The sequence below is a fragment of the Stegostoma tigrinum genome, chromosome 2, assembly GCF_030684315.1.
Source record: "Stegostoma tigrinum isolate sSteTig4 chromosome 2, sSteTig4.hap1, whole genome shotgun sequence".
Classification (NCBI taxonomy): Eukaryota; Metazoa; Chordata; class Chondrichthyes; order Orectolobiformes; family Stegostomatidae; genus Stegostoma; species Stegostoma tigrinum.
In genome coordinates, this window is record NC_081355.1 from 150293519 (window position 1) to 150305809 (window position 12291).

The 12291-nt window shown below is 40.5% G+C and overlaps 1 protein-coding gene across 1 annotated transcript in view; it reads right to left on the reverse strand.

The window, feature by feature from the left end:
• Positions 1-12291, reverse strand: part of gjc2 (gap junction protein gamma 2) — a 191929-nt gene that overhangs the window by 163680 nt on the left and 15958 nt on the right. The window contains exon 2 of the mRNA XM_048563395.2: positions 4907-5004. The gene's annotated coding sequence lies outside the window, so the exon portion shown is untranslated. The remainder of the gene's footprint in view (positions 1-4906; positions 5005-12291) is intronic.

Here is a 12291-nt window from a genome sequence, read left to right on the forward strand (position 1 = left end):
ATGATTAACAGCTAATAGCCAGTCTTTGTTGAAATTTTAAACCAGTCAGGTTGACTCTGATTGACCAATCCATTTCCCTGTAAAATGAACCAGCAAATCTATCTTTAGCTCCATTAGCACATCTAATATTACTTCTTTAGTGATGGTGATGATACCCAATTCCTCCCTCATATTCTTTAGTTTTAATGGAGTGTACATGGATGGGCAGGGAGCAAACGGACACAGACCGTTAGAAAATAGATGACAGGTTAGACAGAGGATCTTGATCGGCGCAGGCTGGGAGGGCCGAAGGGCCTGTTCCTGTGCTGTAGATTTCATTGTTTCTTTGTTCAAAGTATTGAAGTATCCGTAAGGATTTATGCAAAATTTGTTTAACTCCTCCTCATTCCCTAAAGCTCTCCATTGATTCTTTATCTCAGGTGACGATGTTCACTTTGACCTCTCTCCTCCTCTTCATATATTTAAAGAAATTCATTGTCAATTTTATATTCCTTGCCAGTTTGCCCTCAAAGTGTTTATTTTCCTGGCCTTTATTATCTCTGTAGTCTTTCTTAGCTAGATTCTGAATTTATTCCAGTCTTCGGGGCTGTCACTGATTTTGTTCTACTGTTATGCTTTTACTTTCAACTTACTGTCATCTCTGCCAAGCTATTTGGTCAGTTTACTTTAGCTAATGTAAAGGGAGTTACAATGAAATGAAAATTAAGTTAAACACAGTTGTTTCACAGAGTCACAGAGACATACAGCATAGAAACAGGCCCTTCAGTCCAACTCGTCCATACCGACCAGTTATCTGAAATTAATCTAGTCCCATTGGCCTTCATTTGGCCCACATATTTTTGAACGCTTCCTATTCATATACCCATCCAGATGCCTTTTAAATGTTGTAATTTTACCAGCCTCCTCAGAGCTCATTCCATACTCACGCCACCTTCTGCAAGGAAAATCTTTCCCCTCTCACCTTAAACTTATGCCCTCTTGTTTGGGAATTGCCCCAACCCAGGGAAAAGACCTTGTCTCTTCACCCTATCCACGGCCCTCATGATTCTATAAACCTCTGTAAGGTCACCCCTCAGCAGCCAATGCTCCAGGGAAAATAGTCACGCCTATTCAGTCTCTCTCTATAGCTCAAACCCTCCAAACTTGGCCACTGCCTCGTAAATCTTTTCTGAACCCCTTCAAGTTTCACAACATCTTTCCGACAGCAGGGAGACCAGAATTACACATAGAATTCCAAAAGTGACCTAAACAATGTCCTGTGGAGCTGTATCACGACCTCCCAAAGTTTCTCACTCACAAACTGAATATTGAATTAAATATCACGTTATGAATGGTACTTTGTAGAAGAAAATTTACTGTGAGATCATTTATTAAACCTGTCTTATTCATTACTAGATCCAAGATAACCAGGGAGCAGGTGAATGCATGATATATTACGCCAGGAAACTATTCCTAATGCACTCTATGAATTCATACTCATAGCTACCCTTTCCTATCAGAATAATTCAAATCAACATGAAAATTAAAGTCACCCATAATTATTTCTCTATTCTTTGCACATACTCCTATTATTTGTTGACTGGTAGAGGCAGGTAACCTCAACCTTTTTAAAAAGAACTTGGATGACCACTTGAGATGTCATAACATTTCAAGGCTATGGTCCTTGTGCTGGAAAGTGAGGCTAGTCTAGATATAGTGTATTTTTGACAGCAGAGATTCAATGTACTGAACGGCCTCTTCAGTATTGTAAAATTCTATGATTAAGTCAAGAAAAGAGAGACTGAGTGAAGGAAAGGAAGGATAATTGAATAGTGAACATGAAATCTCTGGACAGAGGTACATCCTTCACTGGCAGTAAGAGCGAATATCATTAGTTTGTTTTGATCAAAAGTGCTCCCACAAATAGCTCAAAATATGAAAATTTCTAATCATGCTGTTAGAAGGGTTCAGCTGAAACACGTCTGCATCCAATGATTTATGACATTAACAGCATTAGAAAGGAGATCTTGCAGTATTGTACCAGGACCAGCCACCTTACTGTGCAATTTAGACTCCTCTTTGATTTGCATCATCTGCTTCTATATCCTGCTCTTCCTCCAAATGAGCTGTGTTCGTTTAGAAATTTCAACCGCCATGGTACAGAGAGGCCTCCACAATGTATGAGGCCTTTGCGGGAGTCAACTGCAGTGCAACACCTGATTGATACAGGCAACAAAACTGCATCTTCAGTAGTGGTCCATTTAAGCAGATTACTTTGGTTGTACCACCTCTGCTGTTCTGTCTCAGGGCCATATAAAGGAATAAGTTTGGCCATCTTGTCCCCTAAAATCCTACCATTTAGGTTAAGCCATGGTGAGGTGCATGAGGGGTGATGGTTATAGAAGTGGGGTGTGGGGAACGAGGAGCTGTGGCAATCTGGACTAGTGGAAGATGCAGGAGACACAGCAGCTGCTAGGAAGCACACGTGCTTACTAGACGCCCTCTTTGTTGTCACAGGTCAGCTGAAGATTGTATCAGTGATAATGGGAACTGCAGATGCTGGAGAATCCAAGATAACAAAGTGTGGAGCTGGATGAACACAGCAGGCCAAGCAGCATCTCAGGAGCACAAAAGCTGACGTTTCGGGCCTAGACCCTTCATCAGAGAGGGGGATGGGGGGAGGGAACTGGAATAAATAGGGAGAGAGGGAGGCGGACTGGAGATGGAGAGAAAACAAGATAGGTAGAGAGGAGAGTATAGGTGGGGAGGTAGGGAGGGGATAGGTCAGTCCAGGGAAGATGGACAGGTCAAGGAGGCGGGATGAGGTGGTAGGTAGTAAATGGAGGTGCGGCTTGAGGTGGGAGGAAGGGATGGGTGAGAGGAAGAACAGGTTAGGGAAGCAGAGGCAGGCGGCGCAGGTTTTGGGATGCAGTGGAGGGGAGGGAAAGAACTGGGCTGGTTTTGGGATGCAGTAGGGGAAGGGGAGATTTTGAAGCTTGTGAAGTCCAGATTGATACCGTTGGACTGCAGGGTTCCCAAGCGGAAAATGAGTTGCTGTTCCTGCAACCTTCGGGTGGCATCATTGTGGCACTGCAGGAGGCCCATGATGGACATGTCATCTGAGGAATGGGAGGGGGAGTTGAAATTGTTCACGACTGGGAGGTGCAGTTGTTGCACCTCCCAGCCGCGAGCCATTTCAACTCCCCCTCCCATTCTTCAGATGACATGTCTATCATGGGCCTCCTCCAGTGCCACAATGATGCCACCTGAAGGTTGCAGGAACAGCAACTCATATTCCGCTTGGGAACCCTGCAGCCCAACTGTATCAATCTGGACTTCACAAGCTTCAAAATCTCCCCTTCCCCCACCGCAGCCCAAAACCAGCCCAGTTCTTCCCCTCCCCGCACTGCATCACACAACCAGCCCAGCTCTTCCCCTCCCCCCACTGCATCCCAAAACCAGTCCAGCCTGTCTCTGCCTCCCTAACCTGTTCTTCCTCTCACCCATCCCTTCCTCCCATCTCAAGCCACACCTCCATTTCCTACCTGCTAACCTCATCCCACCTCCTTGACCTGTCCGTCTTCCCTGGACTGACCTATCCCCTCCCTACCTCCCCACCTATACTCTCCTCTCTACCTATCTTGTTTTCTCTCTATCTTCGGTCTGCCTCTCCCTCTGCCTATTTATTCCAGTTCCCTCTCCCCATCCCCCTCTCTGATGAAGGATCTAGGCCCGAAACGTCAGCTTTTGTGCTCCTGAGATGCTGCTTGGCCTGCTGTGTTCATCCAGCTCCACACTTTGTTATCTCAGCTGAAGATTGGATGTGTTGAAGTTCTTCCTCTTGAAGAATCTCACTGGCTAATCACAGGATACCACGATGGCGATGTGGGTATAATCAACAAAGTTTGGCACCTGGGAATCCAGTGATGAAGGAGAAACCCAGTGCCTCTTATGACAGACCTTTGCTTTAAAACCTCCCCAAAAAAAACCAAACCAGGACAAGATATACCTGTTAAAGCCATCGTATTGTCACAACGGGAACGATTTAATTGTTTCGCCAGCTGAACAATGTGCTGTTAGAATTTAAGATCATCAAAATCGTTAGAAAGTACCATAAATTTTCCTCAACTCTTTTCTCTATCTGAATGTCAGCATCACCACCATTGCTGATGACCTCATGCAATTTTTTTGTTAAATCTCTTGTCTCATACTTTTTGAACACATTTCTCTCAATGAGCTGTAACTTTGCATTTCGTGCCACAAGGTTTCACAGGCAACTGAATCAACCTCGAACCTGCTCCAGCATTCATCACGATCATGGCTGATCATCCAACCTAATAGTCTAATCCTGCTTTCTCCCTAAAATCTTTGATCCCATTCGCCCCAAGTGCTATACTTAGTTGCTTCTTCAGTACATCCAATGTTTTAGCTTCAACGGTTTCCTATGGAAATGAATTCCACATGTTTACCACTCTTTGGGTTAAGAAATGATTTCTCATCTCCATCCTAAAGGATTTACCCCGAATCCTCAGACTGTGGCCCCTGGTTCTGGACACACCCACCAGTGGGATCATCATACCTGCATCTACCCTGTCCAGTCCTATCAGAATTTTGTAAGTCTCTATGAGATCGCCCCTCATTCATCTGAACTCCAGCAAAAACAATTCCAACCTAATCAATCAATCTCCCCTCATAGATCAGACCCGCCATCTCCAGAATCAGACTGGGAAGCCTTCACTGCACTCCTGAGGGCAAGAGCACCCTTCCTCAGAAAAGGAGACGAAAACTGCATAAAATATTCCAGGTGTGGTCTCACCAAGGCCCTGTACAACTGCAGCAACGCATTCCTGCTCCTGCATTTGAAACCTCTCACAATGAAGGCCAAACCATTTGCCTTCTTTACCACCTGCTGCATCTGCTTGCTTACCTTCAGCATCTGGTGCACAAGGATGGCCAGGTCCCACTGCATGCGCCCCTCTCCCAATCAAGAGCCATTCAGGCAGTAATCTTCCTTCTTGTTTTCGCCTGCAAAGTAAATAAACCTACATTTATCCAAATTATATCATCTGCCATTGATTTTCCTACTCATCCAACCTGCCCAGATCATACTGAAGATCTCTGCATCCTCAACACAGTTAACCTCCAGCCAACTTTGTATCATCTGCAAACTTGGAGATGTTACATTTTCTTCTGTCATCCAAATCATTAATATATATAACGAATAGCTGGGCCCCAGCACCATCCCTGTGGCAGCTCACTATTTATTGTCTGCCAATTTGAAAAGGACCCATTAATTCCTAATCTTTGTTTCTTCTCTGCCAATTAGTCTTCTATCCATCTCAATACACTTCCCCTAATCCCATGTGCTTTAATCTTGCATATTAAACCCTTATGTTGGGCTGTGTCAAACACTTTCAAGTCCAAATATACCTCATCAACTGGCTCCCCTTTGTCAACTCTACTGGTTACATCTTCATAGAATTCCAACAGATTTGTCAAGCATGAATTCCCCTTCATAAATCCATGCTGACTCTGTCTGATCCTGCCACTGCTTTTTAAATGCTCTGCTATAAAATCCTTGACAATGGGTTCTAGAATTTTCCCCACTACTGACGTTAGGCTCACTGGTCTATAATTCTCGGATTCCTCTACCTCCCTTTTTGAATACTGGAGAGTCATTAGCCACCCTCCAATCTGTTGGCACCATTTCAGTGTGTATATGTCCTGGAAGATGATCACCCATGCATCCACTATTTCTACAGCTACTTCCTTAAGTACTCTGGGATGTAGGTTATCAAGCCCCAGGGATTTAATCAGCCTTCAATCCCAACAATTTTCCCAGCGGCATTTCTATAATAATATTGATTTCCCTCTGCTCTTCCCTCTCACTAAATCTTGCCTCCTCTAACAATTCTAGTATTTGATTTGTGTCGTCTTTTGTGAGGACAGAACCAAAGTACGTGTTCAGTACCTCAGCCAAATTTGTCCCCTATACATTAACCTGTTTCTCTCTGTAGGACACTTACATTTGTCTTGACCAATCTCCTTCTCTTCAGGTACCTACAGAAACTCTTAGCATCAGTCTTTATGTTCCCTGCAAACTTACTTTCGTACTCTATTTTCCTCCTTCTTAAATCGATTCCTTGGTCCTTCTTTGCTGAATTCTAAACTGCTCCCTATCCTCAGATTTATTATTTTTCTTGGCCGATCTGTATGCATATTCCCTGAATCAAATACTCTCACTTATTTCCTTTGTAAGCCGTGGATTGGTCCTCTTTACCCAGTTTACTTTTGCAACAGACAAAAGTTCAGCAACAGGCACTAATACCTGAAGAAGGAGCAAAGTTTTATAAGCTTGTGTTTTCAAATAAACTTCTTGGACTATAACCTGGTGGCATATGATTTCTGACCTTGACCATCCCAGTCCAACAACGGCACCTCCATATCTTTATTAACTCTGGACTGGTCTATTCTAATGTAATCCTGGCCAATTTCTCATTCTACAATTCATAAATTAGACATCACCTGAAACTCTACTGCAAGTATCTTAAATCACACTAAGCCCTATTCATCTATCACCCTCTGCGAAATAATCTAGAACTGATTTGCAATCAAGCAACACATGATTTTCAAACCTCTCCATGGTATCTCTTCTGCTCTGCCTATCTTTGTATTATTCTACAGACAAATAAACCATCTTTCTTCTAATTCTGAGACATCCCATTTTAAATGCTCCGCCATTGGTTGCCTACGTCCCAAGGTATGAAATATTATTTCCAGACCCTGTTCCTCACTATTTTTCTTTAAGACCCTTCAAACCTATCTCCACCCTAGATTTTGGTGATTTGACCTAATATTTCCTTATAAAATACCAGTATTCCAGGTGTGGTCTCACCAAGGCCCTGTACAACTGCAACACACATATGTTTTATAATTTTCACGTGAAGTGGCTTGGGACAATATATAATAAGTCACTAGACAAACAAATTGCTGTGACAAAAACAAAAGCAGTGTCTATAATTGACAATAGATTCATTGGCTGCAGATATGAAAAGAGGCAATGTAAACTCTAATTCTTAATGCATTCATAATTCTTCCATATCCTCACAAAAAGCTGAACAATGACCTTTATAAAGGTCAGTTTCAGCAGCAGATTTTCCTTCAAAGTGAACATTGCCCCACAGGTCACCCATCTCACCCACGGAGATCACAAGAAGAATCCTGAATATGCAACCTCAGTTTTTATCAAAACAGAAGAAAAAAGAATCTACAAATAATAGGGGCTCTCATTTCATTGTGGGAACGCAGTGGCCGACTTGCATATTTACAGACGGAGAGTTTTGAGTTAATCCCTGTGAGTCCCGGACCAAATGGCTTTTTCAAAAAAAGAAGGGCCTGAGATATTTTGCAAATCAAAACAGCATGCTCAAAATTTTGTTATAAAACACAAGTGTCATTGTTTTCACCTACTTCTGAATCTTATGATACAATGATTTTAGTTATTTAGATTGGCAACAAATTTTCAGAAGAACATAACCCAAGAAATACGAAGAGTAGGCTATATGCCAGTTACTCAAAGTAATTTATAGGAAAATTTCTTAAGTAAAGTCACAATAGCCCCGTAAAGGATCATACCGCTACTTTCTCTTTACAGAGATAGAGACAGCTGGTGATGGCTAAACCTGACGTCACACAAAAACAGGTGAGGGGAGAGGCTCAGAAGGAAGGACATTCATAACAACATCAGCTGGCATGGAAATTGAACCCACACTGTTCGTATCACTAACACTTGCACAACCAGCCGTCCAGCCAGCTTAGCTAACTGTACTGATGCACGCTAGCAAGTGACTCAATCTGCAATGCCACACAAATGAAACAAAAAAAGGCTTCACTCACTCCAAGAACTGTTCTGAATGCACCTTTGGAAGTGCTATTCCACTACATAAGCCTTCAATACCAGCAAGCCTGGTCTGCAGCCATAGTAGAGAGTAACATCATTTTAGCTCTCATTTCTAACTTTTATCCTTCTTTAGTTTAAATTGTTGTGTTCAAACTTCAGTTAACAACTATTAATTTTTACTTAAATAAGAGAAAAACTAGCCTTTTAACAAGTTGAAAACTTAAATTTGTGCTGCCGGTTATTTTTAGACTAGAAACCTCCAAAACTAAATGGGAGCAACATACAAAATAATGGGAATTCTTAGTTCATGGACTACACTGGCGACATACTGTAAAGATTACTTGCACTATATGTAAAACAAATGAGGTATATGGTTTTGGTTTACTTGAAGATATCTGGTGGGTTTACGTAAGAAACTAGACAGTATAGAATAAATGTATAAACATTGTTTGCCTACATTGCTACAATGCAAAGTGATGACATCCAGGTATTTGGCTCATCTGCATGCTGAGTTTCTTAAAAAGGCGATCACTCTTCAAGCAACATTACAACATCCTTTTATTCCTTAAAAGTACTGCTCAGAATCTACAACTTTAAAAAAACACTGGGTCATAGTAAAATTAGTTATAAAAAGACAGGGATTGTAGAATATAATGAATTCAGAAATAATTATTGTAACATTTACAAGCACAGCAGTCTAAGAATCCATGTTATCATTTTGGTGATTTGACAACTCTTCCAGACCTTGTTATAGTGTAATCTTCTGGAGATGTGGATTTCACTCTTGGTTCTTCTTGAATCATAGATTTATTGATATTGTCCTGTTGCTCCATCACAATGTAATTAAGGATGGGCAACAAATGCTAGTTGTCCCAGCAATTCCCAAGTCACAAAAAAATTTAAAGAAAAACATTTTGGTTGAAGGCCTAGCCCTATTCAACAGCAAGCACTAGAATGCAAGCTATTTTTCTACTTCCTGACACAAATCTCTCATTTGGTCAATCAAAAATAAAATAGATTTCTGCTCCCGAGATGTGTCTAGCTCACCATGACAGGTACTATTGATTCCATCTCAAAACAGATTTTAATTCTAATGTGTGCGCTCAGGAAGGAAGATATGTTCTCTGGTTATGTAATCTTACTATAAATTTTTTATTGGATATGGTTCTATTGTTAAATTAGAAGAGCTCAAATCATGATAAAAAGGATAAACATGATATCTCCACACACTCATGAGAAGGTTAAACATGGAATACACCGATTATTTAGTTTGTCAAGATTTGTCGGAGGAAAGAAGAAACTTTCAAATGAATGTTCCTTTTCCAAAAATGGCTGTTATCAGAGAACCTACATTTTCCACACTTGAAAATTCTTGTTTCATTAAAATAACACGTGTATTTATATGTGGATAAAATTCTCACAGTCATACCTCTCCTGGGAACAAATTTAAATAAACATTCTTACAACAAATAAACCGATCACATGGTATGAGAGCGCGAGCGAGAGCGAGAGAGAATGAGGAGTGTGGATCCGATCAGAGATAGCTAGCTAGTGCGCGCGTGAGAGACAGAGAGAGAGAGACCGTGAAAGAGAGCATGAGGGTGCCATGAAGAGGAAGAAGATCTGGCTCAAAAAAATTGCAGAACTAGGTATTAATCATTCACGTACAGAAGACATTTAGGAAAAAAAACAGAAGCACTGGTTAAAGAAGGCACAGCAGCTGAAAGGAAAGTATGTCCCAGTGGTATTAAGGACGGAATCTATTTGGCTGAAGCAAAGGAACAAGAACAAGAATTACTTCACTCAGTGTAGTCTACAGGTCACCAAATAGAGGGAAGAATTTAATGAATTAAAGGGATGCGCAAAACCTGTAGTACTGTAATAAAGTGGGACTTAAATTATCTGAACATTGTATACTGCTCAAGTCACAATCAAAAGGAACAAGGGCTGGTACTGCATTTTCAGTTACTGCAGTACATTTCTTGTACCATGAGAAAGGGTGTATTATTAGACCTGTTTTTTTTTAAAAGAATGGAACATTTAGGAGGCAATGTTAGGATGTAGATTGTACTTGGAAAAGGAGGAAGAACATTCTAGAAGAATAATACTTAACTTGGAGAAATCCTGGTGAAATTGGCTAAGAATGGATTTCACCCAATTAAATTACAACTAAAGATTGTTAGCCAAGACTGAAACTGATCAGTGGTCCATCTCTAAAAGAAGGGATAGCTCAAACGTAGTAAAGATGTATTCCCTCAAAAAGAAAAAGGTAAGAAACAAAGAAACCTACAGCACAGGAACAGGCCCTTCGGCCCTCCAAGCCTGCGCCGATCAAGATCCTCTGTCTAACCTGTCATCTATTTTCTAACGGTCTGTGTCCATTTGCTCCCTGCTCATCCATGTACCTGTCCAAATATATCTTAAAAGACGCTAACGTGTCTGCGTCTACCACCTCCGCTGGCAACACGTTCCAGGTGCCCACCACCCTCTGTGTAAAGAACTTTCCACACATATCTCCCTTTAACTTTCCTCCTCTCACTTTGAACTCATGTTCACACACTTTGAAAACAAGTCTAGAGCTGCCACGATGGTAAGAAAAAGGTGGTAAAGAAATAAAGTGCGTTCATGATAAACATACAGTGGATAATACAACCAAAAACCAAGCTGAATATTACAGCCTGAAAGGAATTGAAAAATGCAAAGAGAAGTAACAAGACAGTATGAGAAACAGCCACCAGCTAACATAAAAAGGAAGCCCAAAAGTTATCAACGTATGAATTGCGAAAATAGTAAATATTAATAAAAGAGTTACGCATGGAGGCAGAGAGCATGGTTGATATATTAAGTCAATAACTGGCATCTCTATCAAGTTTAAAACTTAAAAAGGAGATATTGGCTGAGCTGTGCATATGCTTAAGTTCATAAGACATTAGGACTAGAGGAGTTACAAATGGAAGACAGAGAGGAATTTGTGGCCATAATGTTCCAAATTTCCATTAACTCAGGATGTGGTGCCAGAGGACAAGAGAATTGAAAATGTTACATCTTTGTTCAAAACAAGGGTCTTGCATTGATCAGGACAAATGCAAGAAGAATGCCAATTTTCAAACAATCACAGTAAGTTATACTTGTAGGAGAAAGGGGTGCTGTTTGGTTTGCAAGTCAACTCTGATTATCTAAGGTGTTGACATGGAAAAAAGCAATGAGCCTATATTGGCTCACTGCCAAGATCCCTCATAATTCAATAAAGGCATAAGACTTGATCTTGTTCTGTTTATTCATAGAGATCAATACAACTTTTACAATTGGCCCTTTCAATTTTCAAAGAGAAAATTTGGGGAAAAAAAACTTCTGCAGATAAAACATTGGAAGATAAACAAATATTCGTTTATGAGGCTCATGATAAGTTCTCATATAATAATAATCTGTAATCTAAAGAGGAGGAAAATGGATATGAATATTTTCAGTTCTGTGAAGATTTGGCCTTTTTTTGAAACAGGTCAGAAAGATACTTTGAGCATCAAGTTCAAAATCTCATTTGTTAGAAGTCATATACTTTTAGCTAAATCAGAAGCAAACCTCCTGGAAATACAAGTGCCAAGGTATTTGCTGACATGATGTTTTAAAATTTTCAGACAGGGAGGGTCAAAGACAGATTCGGGCACGGGAAAAAGACCTGTATAATAGAAGATGTCGCGGTCAGGGTGGGGAAGACATCCTGGGATGCTTAGAACTCAGTGAAAACAAAGCTAAAAAGGCAGAATATCTATGGGTGTGTCAGAGGGGAATGCAAGAGTTTAGGAAACTCATTAAGTAACAGTGAATTCAGTTAGCACTTAGTTTAAAGGTCTTGGGGTTAGACATTAATTGAAGGAAATAGCATCCAGCAAATTATGCAGCAAATTTGTCAAAAAGTCAACAATTACAACCATTCCATGAGCAAGAAGCTTCAATCTGGAGCTTGGGGTGACACAGAGATGGTGTGTGCCATAAGGGTTTATCTGGGATAAAACAGAATGAATCTCTCTTTTCTTATGTTTGCATTGAGATTGCTCCAATTGTTCTTGAACGGTACAAAATTTTGTTTTGTTTTTCTCTCCTTTTGTGTAATAATTTTTTATGTTGTTTTGTTAGAAATACATTTATAGGTTCTTGTCAATAAGTCCAGTGACTTATCTCCATGATACCCAAAAAGAAAAATAAAACTCAGCCTAACAAGCCAGATTTCTCTCTATAATCTTATATGCCTAGCATTATCAAAGATCATAACATCTATTCACAAAAAATAAAATCAATAATAGTTAGAGATAGTAAGAACTAACGATGCTGGAGTCAAAGATAACAGTGTGGAGCCATGGGAAAACCCATTTCTGAAGAAGGGTCTTGACCCAAAACGTCAACTTTCCTGCTCC